Consider the following 14,198-nt stretch of genomic DNA (forward strand, 5'->3'; position numbering starts at 1 on the left):
CCCATGCTTAGTTTTTGGAGAGTTAAGGCCTGACATACACAATTGTGTTCACAAACATTGCATTGCCACAAAGTAGTCATCTATACTGTTTAAAATTTAAAATAACAAAATTTCAATATCCATCGAGGCACCAGGTAAAGACACTATATGAAAAACATCAACAGATTCTAAATGAGTCTGAGCTTGTATCACCTAAAGGAGATGAGCAGTTTTATTAATATTACACAGGCTACTTCAATGGTATAAATCACATGTTTTAGTGCAAGTTAAAGAGCAACAAAACAATGTTTGAGTTTCTGTAATTAACAGAGGTGGGAATGTCTGTGTGTTCACCCAGAACATCCTATCAACTACATACTCTAGCAACACATCAGCAACTGCATAGCAAGAGCCTAGCAACCACCCAGAATCTCCTAGCAACCACCTAGCAACACTTTAGCAATCACCCAGAACATATATTCTGGCCTAACTGACTAAAGTTTTTACGGTTTTTAAACAAGACTTTAAATTGGCTTTATGACAAGCATAAATTTGTCTTCCATACTCTTCAGTCTAGTTATTGTTTTTCTTGATTGCTAACACACAATTCGTGAAACAATTCAACATTTTCTCACAACTATAAACACAATCTCAAAATACACTAACTTCCACAAACCTCAAACTTCCCAGGTCAAAATAAAATGTTCTAGTCAAAAACAAACAAAATCAAACTTTGGCTTCAGATGACACGTAAAACGTAACAAATACACAGACTACTGCACTGGCCAGTGAACACTAGTGAGATCAATTCATATAACACTGTAACAAAAATACCTCTTTTTCATTTTACTATTATAAATTAATCTTGCAGTAGATGAAAAGCTTGAGAAAAATAAGTATGAACTTGGTATGCACCAAATTTCATTATAGTATACAGTACTATAGCAGTGTATTGGTCTTCTGACACAAGACTAAACCCCTGTAAATTATTCATTCAGCTCTCTCTCATAATTTGACTGGTGTGTCATCAGTTTTGCTACCAAATGTTGTCATTGTTAAACATTTTGAGAAATGTCTTTGTTTTGAGAACTGAACGAATGGTTTGGGAAATTGAGCTAACAATCACTTATAAGTGATTAACTTATAAGTGACATGTTAGCAATCGAGAAAAGCTAAAAAAAAATACAAAATGAATCTCAGACATATTCGGATGGGATAACATTTCTCACGGGACTTCTGAATTAACCGGGAAGCAGTCATTTTCCGATTCACAAACAAATAGAGGAAAAAATCGTAAGTGAACTTGTGTTTTTGACTCTCAAAGAACCGGTTCATAAGAGTCATTTGTTAATGAAGCTGACAACACTGGGCGTGCTGCGTGCGGGTGCAACCATCATAAACAGTTTATTGAAAGACGTGTTTTATTGCCATTATTTTGCGTTACGCTAACTGATTTGGGTCATCACATTAAAGCACCACTGCTGAACAGCAGTACTGGAAACACTGCTTGCATCTATCTATCTATCTATCTGTCTAGCTATATTGGTTGACATTAAGTTTTTAAAAAGAAAACAAAGAAATTTGATCCTGCAGGAACATAAAGTGCATAAAAACACCTATAAAGATATAACAGTCAATAAACTGAAAATGTCATTATCTTTCTTGGTCTGTTTGTGAGAATTATCTGAAGATTGCACAAACGTAATGATCACATGACAGTGCAGGCCTTGACCAGTGACTCACTGGAGCATCTGCTATTGTTCAAATCGTCATGAAAGATTTGCTCTGCCAATTAGCATGCGAATGTACACAAGGAGCAAGTCAGACCAGCCTAAATATACTCCCTTATTTATTTATGAACAGAAGATATATTTATTCTAAGGGCTGTAAAGCCTTCTGCCAGAAACACACACTGAACATTTTCAGATGTTTAGGGTGATAATTGATACAGTACCGTTTTATCATTTTAAACGTGCAATAGTTTATACCAAATACCATGTAAGGATTATGTGTAAAGCCTAATAATAGGTGTTAACATTGACATACTGCATAGACAGATACACATTCACAGACACGGCACCAGTTTGCCTACCCACGCGCACTAATAGACAGCGAGCCGGAAACGTGCACTGAAGTGCGTCTTGATGTGTGATCCGGCGGCACTGGTGACTGTCATTCTCTGTTAGTTGAGCTGACATTCTCCCCGCTGGGCACCTTGTGTGTGCGTCTGTATCAGCTTCCTACAAGCGACAGCCGTGGCACAGCCAACTTCACTGCCCTTGTCAGAGGGATTCCTTATTAGATGTGCTTGCCACTCTCTCCAACAAACTCTGCTGCCCTTCCCCATTTCCTGTGATCAGGGTAGTCTAAATGCAACAGCATGGGTTAGTTCAAGAGAGAAAAAAAATAAAATTCTGCCAATGCACTCACATTCATGTCGTTTCAAACCTGTAATTTCTTTCTTTCATTGAACATAAAAGAAAATGTTTGGCAGAATGTCCAAGCTTCTCTTTTTGGTACAATGAGGATGACAAAAAGCACAACAAAAATACCATAAAACTTATATTTCATGTATTTTGAAGCTAAGCAAAAAGGACAAAAGCACCATAAAAAAAACTATTAAATATTCTCCACTATAGATTTCAATAGCGGCTACTGGCAGGTAATGATGGACCCAGCAAGCAAGTCGAAAACTGCCTTCATCACTTCCTCTGGGCTATTTGGGTTTAATGTTATGCCCTTCGGAATAAAAAACGCTCCAGCAACATTCCAAAGGTTAATGGAGACTGTCTTAGGAGAGTTAAGACGTAAGATATGCTTCGTTTACACTGACGACATCATTATATACTCACCCTCCATGACACAGCATTTCCATGACCTCCAAACTGAGAAGTTTGTCTAACATAGCCATACGATTGCTTTGTGTGAGAAACAGATCGAAAAGAGAAGATTTTCTCTGAATAATTTGCAGTATGTTTCTCACACAAATATCTGCCACATTAAAAAAATACAAATTATGCTTTGGTAAATCATATCATGAGTTAAAAACTCGAAATTATGACATACTAAGTCATAACTATGAAATAAAATATATCGAAACTATGAAATAAAATGACAATTATGACAAGTCGAAATTTACATAAAGACAATAATGAGATCAAATAAATCAAAAGATCATAATTATGATTTAAAATTCAAAATTATTCCATATTACATAGAAAAAAGTTAAGATTATGAGATATAAAGTCATCAAAAAGGTCAAAATGATGAGATTTTGGAACAGATTCACTAAACTAATTGGTGTGAGAGCACAATTCCAGAAAAGCGCAGATGGGAGTGGAAAGATCTGCGCATGATCTATGGATGATGTGCAAATTAAAAAACACAGATGCAGCTGGATCATTTCCAAAATGACAAACGCAATCTACCAAGAATATTGCAAATTAGTCTCTTTGGGGGTGGTAATAATGGCGCAAATACCTGTAAATTGCGCAAAGCTTAATAAATCACCTTGCATGATTCATTTAAATACTCTCCTCACATAATTTTTGCGTCTGAATGGGAAACTCCTACAAATGCATTTGCAATAAGGTCAACCGCAAAAATAACGCTGTCCACACCTTTTCAGCACCAATTTTTCACTGCGTGTCTTTAGTAAATCCTGACAGTAGTTTTTTAATGCCCAAAGAGGGTTTGCACTGGTGCAAGCTGCTAAATCTGTCCCAAAAAGTTATAATTATGACATAATAAGCTAAAATTATAACCAACATTTTAACTTTTTATCATTAACTTTTTGCGTACAGATGACAACGTTGTCAAAACGATCCCCATTCACACAGATCCTTGAAAACGTCTAAAATTGCTGTATTATTCATGCCAGGCCAGTAGTTGGCGATGTCACATTGTAAAGAAACACTATGCGCCTATAGACTGAACCTAATATTCATGTGCATTACGTCACTGTGTTCAAAAATGTGCATTTTTGTAGTTTACACAGAGATGATAAAGGTATCATTTTTTTCAAAAGTTTGTTTTCAGGTCCCCGAAATGCTGTTGTCATGTAAATGAACAACCAAACTGAAATTTTTCAGTTTTTAATTGAAAACATTGTTGAGTAAACGGCCCTTAGTATCTCATAATTTAATCTTTTTATGTCATAATGATAATTTACCTAAGCATGATTTATTTCTTATTTGGCAGAAATGGCATAACGTTATGTGGGAGCTTGAGAGCTGTTATTGTATGGAAAAGAGCAGCTTGGACATTTTGCAAATATTCTTCATTAAAAAGGTGATACAGGTTCGAAACTGCAAGAGGATGAGAAAATAATGACATAATTGAAAGTTTGTGTGAATTATCCCTTTAAGCACAGGAAAAAAAGATTTTCTTTTTCAATAAAATAAGTGGGAAAAAACTGTGCTAAGCTTTGGGTTTTTTCCTTTCTTCTCTCTGATGCTCTTTAAATATTTGTGCCAAAAACTAAATCCCCATGCCAAGTCATTTTGAGACTGCGCTTGCAACAGGTTTTATTAATCTCAGGGTTACTTTGGTGCCTATTTAAGAATGTCAGACAGTTATTATGTGACATTTAGAAAGATTTCTACTGCATGAGCTTAATTATTATGGCAGGTTTGCGTGAACGTGGTTTAAACCAAAGATTTCCAATCTCATTTAAAAAAAACTTAGTTTAAGCTAAGCTTTTGTTGATTTATTGAGCCAAACATAACATTATAAACCTAGTATGATAGCTCTCCAAAAATTTATGTCCACCCCCACGTTAATAAAAAATGTAGCATACTATGGCCAAGCCGCTGGAGTTCAGATAGCTTTAGAGTGTGACTTTGGAGAGATGCTGGTCACATTAGCTGCATGGGCGGCCATCATGTCACTGTGGCACGGACTGCATTTGCTGATAAGACGCTGCCAAATCCGTCCTGCCTCACACACACACACACACACACACACACCTACAGGAAGGAACAAGCAATTTAGGAAAAAAAATACACTGGCTATAGCCGGTTTTTAGACTCCTCTCTCTGTGTATTTATCAAACAGGTTCTGACACCACTGATGTTTGGAAATCGTCGTTTGGAAATCAGCTAGGAATGTTCTGAGCACCTACTATGCAAAATATCAATATTTGACTGGTAACGCTGCCCAGGGAGGCAGGGGTCCTGAGAGGTCAGTGTCAAAGTCAATGTTCTGTGCAAATACCTGATGACTATACTCATGAAACCTTAACTGTCCTTCATTCCCAGCATGAAAATGCATCGTTTTTCTTCAGTTTTCCCTCCTTTTCATCTTTCATTAGCTTACAGGCATTGTTGTTATCCAAAGTGAACTACAAATAAATAAACAAGCCACCTACAAAACAAATAAATATAAATGTTAGTATTACTATTAATATTATTCATAGGGCCCTATGATGTCTGTGATGCGGAAAAACGTAAGTGGAATCTTGGAATCCATAAAAATGGAATTTTACTGTATAAAAATTTGTACTAATAAATAAAAAATATGGCTGTATACTTAATCAAATTGTGATATGGACTATAGTGTCTGTGAATATTAATCCACAAAAAGATTTTAATTACAAACTTTGCATGTCTTCACTACAGCACACCAAAATAAAAGTTCAGTTTAACTTGAGGAAATTATGACAGAAATATTATATATATATATATATATATATATATTTTTGCATCCATGATTTTATTTAAATAGTAAATCTTAACTTTAGCACATTGTGTGCCAAAAAATAAATGGAATTGATTACATTTGAAGATTAATTATTAAAGATTTATTATTAATTATTTATGCACTCATTTTTTTTACCACAGTTTTTAATATTTAATTTGTATTAAATCACAAAAAAATGAAAACGACAGAATTTCTGAAGGAAAAAAAAACATTTTAAAGGGCATTATTATTGTTAATATTTTAATAAATTATTAAATTGATTGGTTTTTTTTTTTTGATTGTTAAAATTTAATTAAACTATTAAAAATGGAATCCAGAACAAATCAGTTTCAGTTCGTTGGCCTTAAAATGAGTGAAAAAAATTCTCATAGACACTGAAAGAGGGACCCGAATTATACTTAAAGGTGGTTCTTTTGGACTTTGCCTGTACTAGCTAACTAGCAACCACCCAGAATACCCTTGTAACCACATAGCAAAGCTCTGACATTGTGTCAGCGAGTTTCACACAGGACCGTGCCACTCACATTTTCTCCTGAAATTCTAAAAATCAGGTTTCTACTCTATTTGTCTTCATTTAAGACCCAATCTGTCTGTTCTGCTCTCGCTGGAACACACACAGAGACGCAAACGCACCTGTTTTGAGGCCATTAATTAGATTTAACCAAAACAGCTCAGGGCTTTTGGTTTATTAATGCTGAGAAACACCAAACACAAAATGTTCCCAATTAAAATGAAGATGAATGGCAGAGCACGTCCCCCTGTTGAGCCTCTGCGTCTAAATTATCACTGTGCAGACAAACCATTAAATACGCAGCCCTCACCCCGTCCCGACAGACTGCGCCTGCACCACCCACTGCGATCTGTCTTGCTTTCTATTTATGTCTCTCTCAGTCCTTGTTCTGTCACTATAGGTGACGAGCCAGGGGACAGCGCAGTCATAACAGCTTAAATAAAATACTCATGTTTTGCAAATGAGCTGCATATAAAAAGACTTGACGGCTAACGAGAGATAAACAGTGTAAATAAACACCTCTGATCGATAATGAAGTAAAATATCAAAGAGTTTAAACACCATTTATCTCAGACTTGAAAGGATATAAGTTGAAAGAACACCTGAAACTCTTTTAAAATACAAAAGAAACTTCAAATCAATGTTTTAACAACATTACAAGGAACCTAGTCAAAACACAATCTTTAATTTCCTTGATCTTTTCAGGGCTGCAACAATTATGTTGCTAAACATCCTGTTTGACTCTCTGTACCACATCCTGAAAGGTGCATGAATAAATCCTACCAATCCACAGCTAGTTGTGAAATGGTTGCGGAGAAACTGTTATAATTGTTGACACAAGTGTCGTTGGAAAAGCAAACATCACGAGAACAAAATGGTGCCACCGAGACGTCCAAACACCAAAAAGAGGCGGGACAGTTTTATCTGTCTCTCTTTTGCCTTAAGGCACAGAATCTGTTTTTTTTGCTACTGTAACTTCTGATAAGGGCAAAGGATAAGTCTAATGTTGTAAATCTAAGCTTGTGACATAAAACAAAAACAAGTAATTTGGTTATTTAATGCATCGCATTCACCTCTGGTTAACGGAAATAATTTTTGTATTCAGCAGTGTATTGCAGAAAACAACTAGAAATTATATATAAAGCCATATATAGCCTATACCAAATAAAATTGAAAATTGCAGTGTAATATCTTCACTTTCATATTTTAAATGTGTCAAATAAACTTATAATAATCAACATATGAACTTAATTTTATTTGAAAGACTGCTGTTTTCAAAAAGAATAATTTTATACTGTAACTCGCAATTAAATACTTAATTTCACAGAATTGAACAAAATTAGAGCTTGATTGGTAATATTCTGTTATATTATCTCATTTGCTTTACACATCTCAAGCTCTTTACACACATTATTGTATCCTTGGTATCAAAAAAGAGCTGAAAAATTATGTAAATTATGTAAATTAGCTGAAATATTTGCACACAATAAATGCTGAAAATAAATGTGAAGTATTAAAATGCAATAATATTTATATAGATTAAACTATGAGGTTTTCATAGTTTAAGACATTAAGTGCACATATAGTGGACTATATTTACTACACTATCTGAACAAATGGTTTAGTGACATAAATCCTACTCTGGAAATCAGTCCTGGTGGCTGGACAAAGCCGAAACAGTCTTTGGTTGGAAAGAGAGAGATCTCGTATTTGCATATTGAATATTAATGAGTGTTTGATTTGAGGGGGTGAACGAGATTGACCTTTCCTGCCACACTATACCAGTGATGAATCCTGCAGACACACAGAGACTCTAATTGTAATGGAGAGCCACCCAACAGGAACGCACAAACAAAAACTTGCAATGGATTTTGGCCATGCTAGTTTCAAAATGAAGATAAACTACATGCACATGACATGTTTTTTTGGCATTTTCATCCCAAAAAATAAACAGTTTGGCCAAGCCAGGAGACCAGTTTAAACCAGCTAAGACCAACTTAGGCTGGTTTAATAATTTTTTCATGTTCATATTTTAATTGAACCGCACCAGAATTTGCTTGAAAGCAGACTCTGAAAAGGTAGGTTCCAATGGCAGCGGTCAAATTTAGTATTTAGTCAGTGAGTAAACTAAAAAATGTACAGTATAAGGCAATGCCGATTCGATTGCCAAGATGTGCATAGAGGGTGGGCTAGTTAATGCAATGGCACAAAAAAAATTAGCAAGCTACCGTTATAATCAACTCATTTGCGGTGTACACTGGTTTATGATTGCAACAGAAGCATTCTAATTCCGCCTGCTCACTTAGACAAAGAGCATGAGTGTGCACACCATCACACCTACAGATAGAGACTGATATGGACAAAAAGCGAATAAATATGTATTTATACACAGAAATATGAACCCACACAGACTTTAAAGCAGACACCAAACAGGCGAGAGTGTTTTCTAATCGGCACATCGCAAGTAATTTTCTTCTTGAAGGAGTTCGGAGGTGAGGTCAATCTGCTGTAATGTATTCTGTAATTTCAAGGCTGGTTCTGTCAGCAGGTCTACAGGGAGGCTTAAAAGCCTAGTTGACCTTTCCAATGAGACATTAGCCAGCACTTACAGTGATGGGCTGCAAAATCAGGATAGTTTATAGACAGGAAAAGGAGATCATTGTCAGCCTTGAGGCACTGAGGATAGCATGAGGCTAATGCTAAATGGCTAGTTCCCTACAGTCACTGCCATTACTGGAGTTATAGAACTCAATATTGTTGTGCTAAGAGGTTAAGAAAAGGGTGTTTGGGTACAGATGTTCTCAGATACAACCATTTTGTCATATGTGCTTAAATTTTTGTAAATGTATGCTGAACTCTTTTGTTATACCAAAATGCATTCTAAGCAAGTGTAGATGCTAATGCTCAGCCAGTGCATTGTATCTGTGCTGTTAAACCACATTGGCCTATGTTGTTATTCAAGTAGCTAGCTATAAACTACAAAGGCTACTTTGAAACCATTTTTAACTATAGTAAAGCTTTTGAGCCATTAGCTACACTATAAGCTGCTAACAAAATGTTGCTACCTACATTGAAACTACTCTTTTAAAAAAATAGTTAGCCACAAAGAGTGGCTAAAAATGAGTCGAAAGTGCATTGATATTGCATTCAAATACACCGATTAGGCATAACATTATGACCACCTTCCTAATATTGTGTTGGTCCCACAATTGAGCAACTTGAGCTACAGTAGCTCGTCTGTTGGATCAGACCGCACGGGCCAGCCTTTGCTCCCCACATGCATCACTGAGCCTTGGCCGCTCATGACCCTGTCGTCGGTTCACCACTGTTCCTTCCTTGGACCACTTTTGATAGATACTGCAGACCAGGAGTTGCACTTTTGGAGATGCTCTGACCCAGTCGTCTAGCCATTACAATTTGGCCCTCGTCAAACTCGCTCAAATCCTTACGCTTGCCCGTTTTTCCTGCTTCTAACACATCACCTTGAGGACAAAATGTTCACTTGCTGCCTAATGTATCCCACCCACTAACAGGTGGTGTGATGAAGAGATAATCAGTGTTATCACTTCACCTGTCAGTGCTCATAATGTTATGCCTGATCGGTGTACAACTCTGAACTGGTCACATACACTGTTACGAACAAAGACAAAGTGAAGTGACACAAACAATGAAAAACTAAATTATGCATGATAAAATAAAGGGAATTGTATTCTGTAAAATTCAAGGTATCTCCATCTTGATTCGTTAAACATTGCAAATAGAATATGATGATCAAATTAAAAGTATATATATTAATCTAATTAAACCCCCAGTCATTAACAATTATGGGGGCAATCATCAAAATTGATAATGTGTTATAATTAGAATTTCCAAGAGAATATTGTAACTATAATTTTCCACTCTTGTGGCTGATATTCCCCAGTAGACTTTCCTTTTTCCCTTCCAGAATGAGGAAGCCATGATAGTGTGATAATGAGCCAAACACACCGAGACACGCACACACACACTCACACAAAGGAACTTTCATCTTAAGAAATCTAATTAGTCAAACGCTATTTGAGAGGAGAATTGTAGCAACTTCTTCTTCCCCAGGCACAGAAATCCTCACCACCACTCCCACACTGATTTACTCGGATGGAGGTTAGCATGAAAAAATGAGACCAATTACAGCACAACAAAATTGAAAGATGAACATTTGTGTTTTCTAAAACCAAACAATGTAAACAAGGCCATCTAAAGAGCAAACCGAGAAGGGAAAAAAGAAAAATGCATAAAAAGAGCATCAACAAAGGCTCAGACTGGGGACTGCTGCAGAGATAAATAGCCACGCGCCTGCCTGACTTCTGCATCCATCCATCTCTCTCTGATCTTCTCAGCCTGTATGGACGTTTTCACTGAAGCAGACAGAACCATCTGTAGTTCTGATGTCCTTTACTGGTGAACATCCTGAGATGAGAGAGAAACATAGTGCGATGATTGGTACAAGAGTACAACCCAAAATTTCAGCATAGCAAAAAAAATCCCCCTCGCCCCCCCAATTTAAAAAAAATCTGCTGAAAAACACCTTGAATCACATGACAATACTACGATGATACTATTATATTTTAGAAATATATTCAAAAAAGATTTAATTCGATATAATATATTGTATATAAAATAAATATAGAATATACACTGTTAGACCTTGAGGCTTTTTTACAGTAAAATACTGGCAACACTGTTGCCAGTAATTTACTGTTGATTGTACAGTTATTTACTGTAATCTACAGTATGTTACTGTAAAGATAACATGCACTAAATTAAAACTCGTGTTACCTCATTTCGTTTACAGAAACCAACTGCCTCAAATTGTTCCACTGCCATTTAAATTTATAAACTAATATTTATTATATGCTAATAATATGAGCATATTATTACTATGAACTTATTTCATTACAGTTCACTAAAAACATTTTAAATAAAGAGATTTTCACTGCAACAACACAGTCACCATCTTTTAAATAAAGCAACCAGCAGCATATCAGCAACATTCCTTGATCTTCTCCTGAAATAAAGCACAGGCTCTACACAATGGTGATCCACAAAACTCAATTTTACAGTAAACTACTGCCAGTATATAACTGTTTTTTAACTTACAGTTTGTTACTGTTAAAATACATTTTGTGGGTGTGTCTTTTTATGTTGCACCTTTAACCCTTTTAACCCCACAGGAACATCCTCTAGTGTCCACATTACAAAGAGTAACAGTAACATTGACGCTGTGTTGCAGCGAGATAATAATGAAGTGAATGTGTAAGTGATGAGCAAGCATTAGTGATGAACACCTGCTGTTAACAAGCAGAATCACTGAACAAAAGAGGAACAACAAGAACAGAAAAAAAGAGAAGAGCAGAAACACAAGAACTACAACTGTCTTCCAGTCATTCCACATCATTACACTTATTACTGACCAGTTTAAATTTATTTCTACAGAAGGTCTTATTGAGAATTAATAGAAGTTTAGATGTTGACCAACAGCTTTGAAGAGACGGCGCCAACTCCTGCGAGGACTTCAGATGACGCAATATCTGGATCAACATGCACATTCCCAAATTTCCCAAAAATATACAAAAATATGTTTATTTATATATGTATCTAAACAAAATATATATTAACAATTTAAAATGGCATATATATCTATATTCGAGCTGTCAAAATTAACGCAATTTTTTTTTTTTTTTCAGTTCAGTGCGTACAAATATTTAACGCAATTAATGCAGCATCCATTTTTTCTGTCATCCTTTGGAATATAAAGAGTTGTGAGAAATAAAAAAGTTCAGTAATACAGGCCTTCATTCATAGTGCTTAGTAAAAAGATGCCATTAAATGAATATTTAAAATATACATATACATATTACAATTTACAAATATATTAAAATCTTTAATGTTAGTGTCACGATTCCTGTCACTTCCCAGACTCCAATTCCCATAATCCAGTCACACTCCACACTAATCACTAATCACCACACCCAGCTGCAGCACAATAACCGGACTATAAAAGACTCTCATTCACCACACATCATTGCAAAGTCTTGTTAACCTGTGTTGCAATTCCGAGTGTTATTATCCTGTCTGCCTGTTACCGATCCCGTCCGTTACCCGTTTACTATTCTCTGCTGCCTACCTTTGGACTGTTTGTTGTTACCTGGACTGTGACTGATATCTGCCTGCCTGGACTTCTGCCTGTACTGTGACCACGACTCTGCCTGTCCCTTGCTGTTCCTGTTTGCTCCTGTTTGACCCTGCCTGTACAACCACGCTCTTTTATAATACAAGCTTGCAATTGGATCCCTGCCTGAGTCCCACTGCATTACAGTTAGGTGCGATTAATTGCAATTAATTACAGAAAAAATGTGTTTTTTTATTTTTAAAGTAATTTTTTTATTGATTGACAGCACTAATTGTCTATATTTATAAACATAGATGGCAATATCTCTAAAATAGAGTATATACTGTATAAATACAGCAATTGTACTTCAATTGAGGTTTCCAGTGAATAATAAATACAGCATATTGGGTTGCACTTTATTTTACAGTATGTGCACTTACATGTACTCAGAGTGTACTTACCTAAGAAAGTACTGGGAAATATAAGGTAACTACATTGGTTAGGTTATGTTTAGGGGTAGGTTCAGGGTTAGTACTTAGTTATTATTACCCAGTTATTGCAATTACTATAATAAGTACATAGTATGTACATGGGGAAAAGGACTGTAAAATAAAGTTCTACTGCATATTGCAAATACATATATACCAGGATATTACAAATTGTTCCACAACACTGTGTCCTCCTTTGACCCGAGCTAGTCTCTCTTTTCTTCACACATTCTGCCTTCACTGCCGCCCATTAGAGCTGATGAAAGCAACAGGGTCTGGTGAGGTGAAAAAGAGCTTCATTAGCTATATTAGATTATAATAAAGATATAAAATCACTTCTCAAGCTTATTCAATCGGTCATGCCTGTCTGTAAATATTCAACATCTAAATGCCTCTTTCTTATGTTTTAGAGCTTCGGTAAGTCACAGAAATCCAGCGGCGAGAGCCTGTCAGTGGGGCTGAATGTGGATGGATGATAAATAGAGTGGATAGGGAGAAAGATAGAGAATGTGTTCGAGAGATCTCTCATTGAGATTTGTTCTCTTCGCTTTCGAGAGAAGGTGGATCATGAGATGGGTGAAGCAAATCAGGAATCAAATTAAAGTTGGACCCGGAGGAGAACGAGTTGAAATGATTGGAGAGAGGACGACAGGGAATTGAATAAGCAGGACAGAACAACCTGCTTGTTATCAGGGCAAAAGTATGGATTTTTAGTCTCTTTTTGGTATATTAAAGGGTTAATTTACAAAAAAAAAAAAAAACTGTCATCAATTACTCACCCTTATGTCATTCCAAACCCAAAATACTTTTGTTCATTTTGTACAAATAAAGTATGAGAGATTTCTGGCCCTCCATCGGTTTAGTCCACATTTTTTAAACAGACTGGATCGCTTTATATGATGAACACATTGAATTTAGGCTTTTATTCTCATATATACATTGATTATAGTCTTAAGGACTATATTTATGATCATTTTATAGTGCTTTTTGAAGATGTGAGAATGATGACAGAATTAGCAGCACAGTTCCAGAGTGTTTCAATATTTTGTCCCAATGGAGGCAGAAAAGAGAAGTAAAGATGAAGGACAATCAAAGAGCAAATGAATGTCAGATAAGCGACAGGTGAGCAATGTGGAAACAACATCTTGCCACTTACCTTAAAAGCACAGCTGTCAGAGCTCAAGCAAACGTCATCAGATTTTACCCCATGAGAAATCACTACAAGGAGCAAAGCAAACACATATTGTCTTTGTGTCGGGTGCAATAAAAAGCCGAGCTGTTACTGGCCACTGGCAGGAAATCACAGAGAGTTTCCTTAATGCAATGGGAATCAATACAGCTGCCAGCAGGGATTTTATGCCAGCGAGAGAGG

This window comes from Chanodichthys erythropterus, chromosome 10 (assembly GCF_024489055.1).
Source record: "Chanodichthys erythropterus isolate Z2021 chromosome 10, ASM2448905v1, whole genome shotgun sequence".
In the NCBI taxonomy this organism is placed as follows: domain Eukaryota; kingdom Metazoa; phylum Chordata; class Actinopteri; order Cypriniformes; family Xenocyprididae; genus Chanodichthys; species Chanodichthys erythropterus.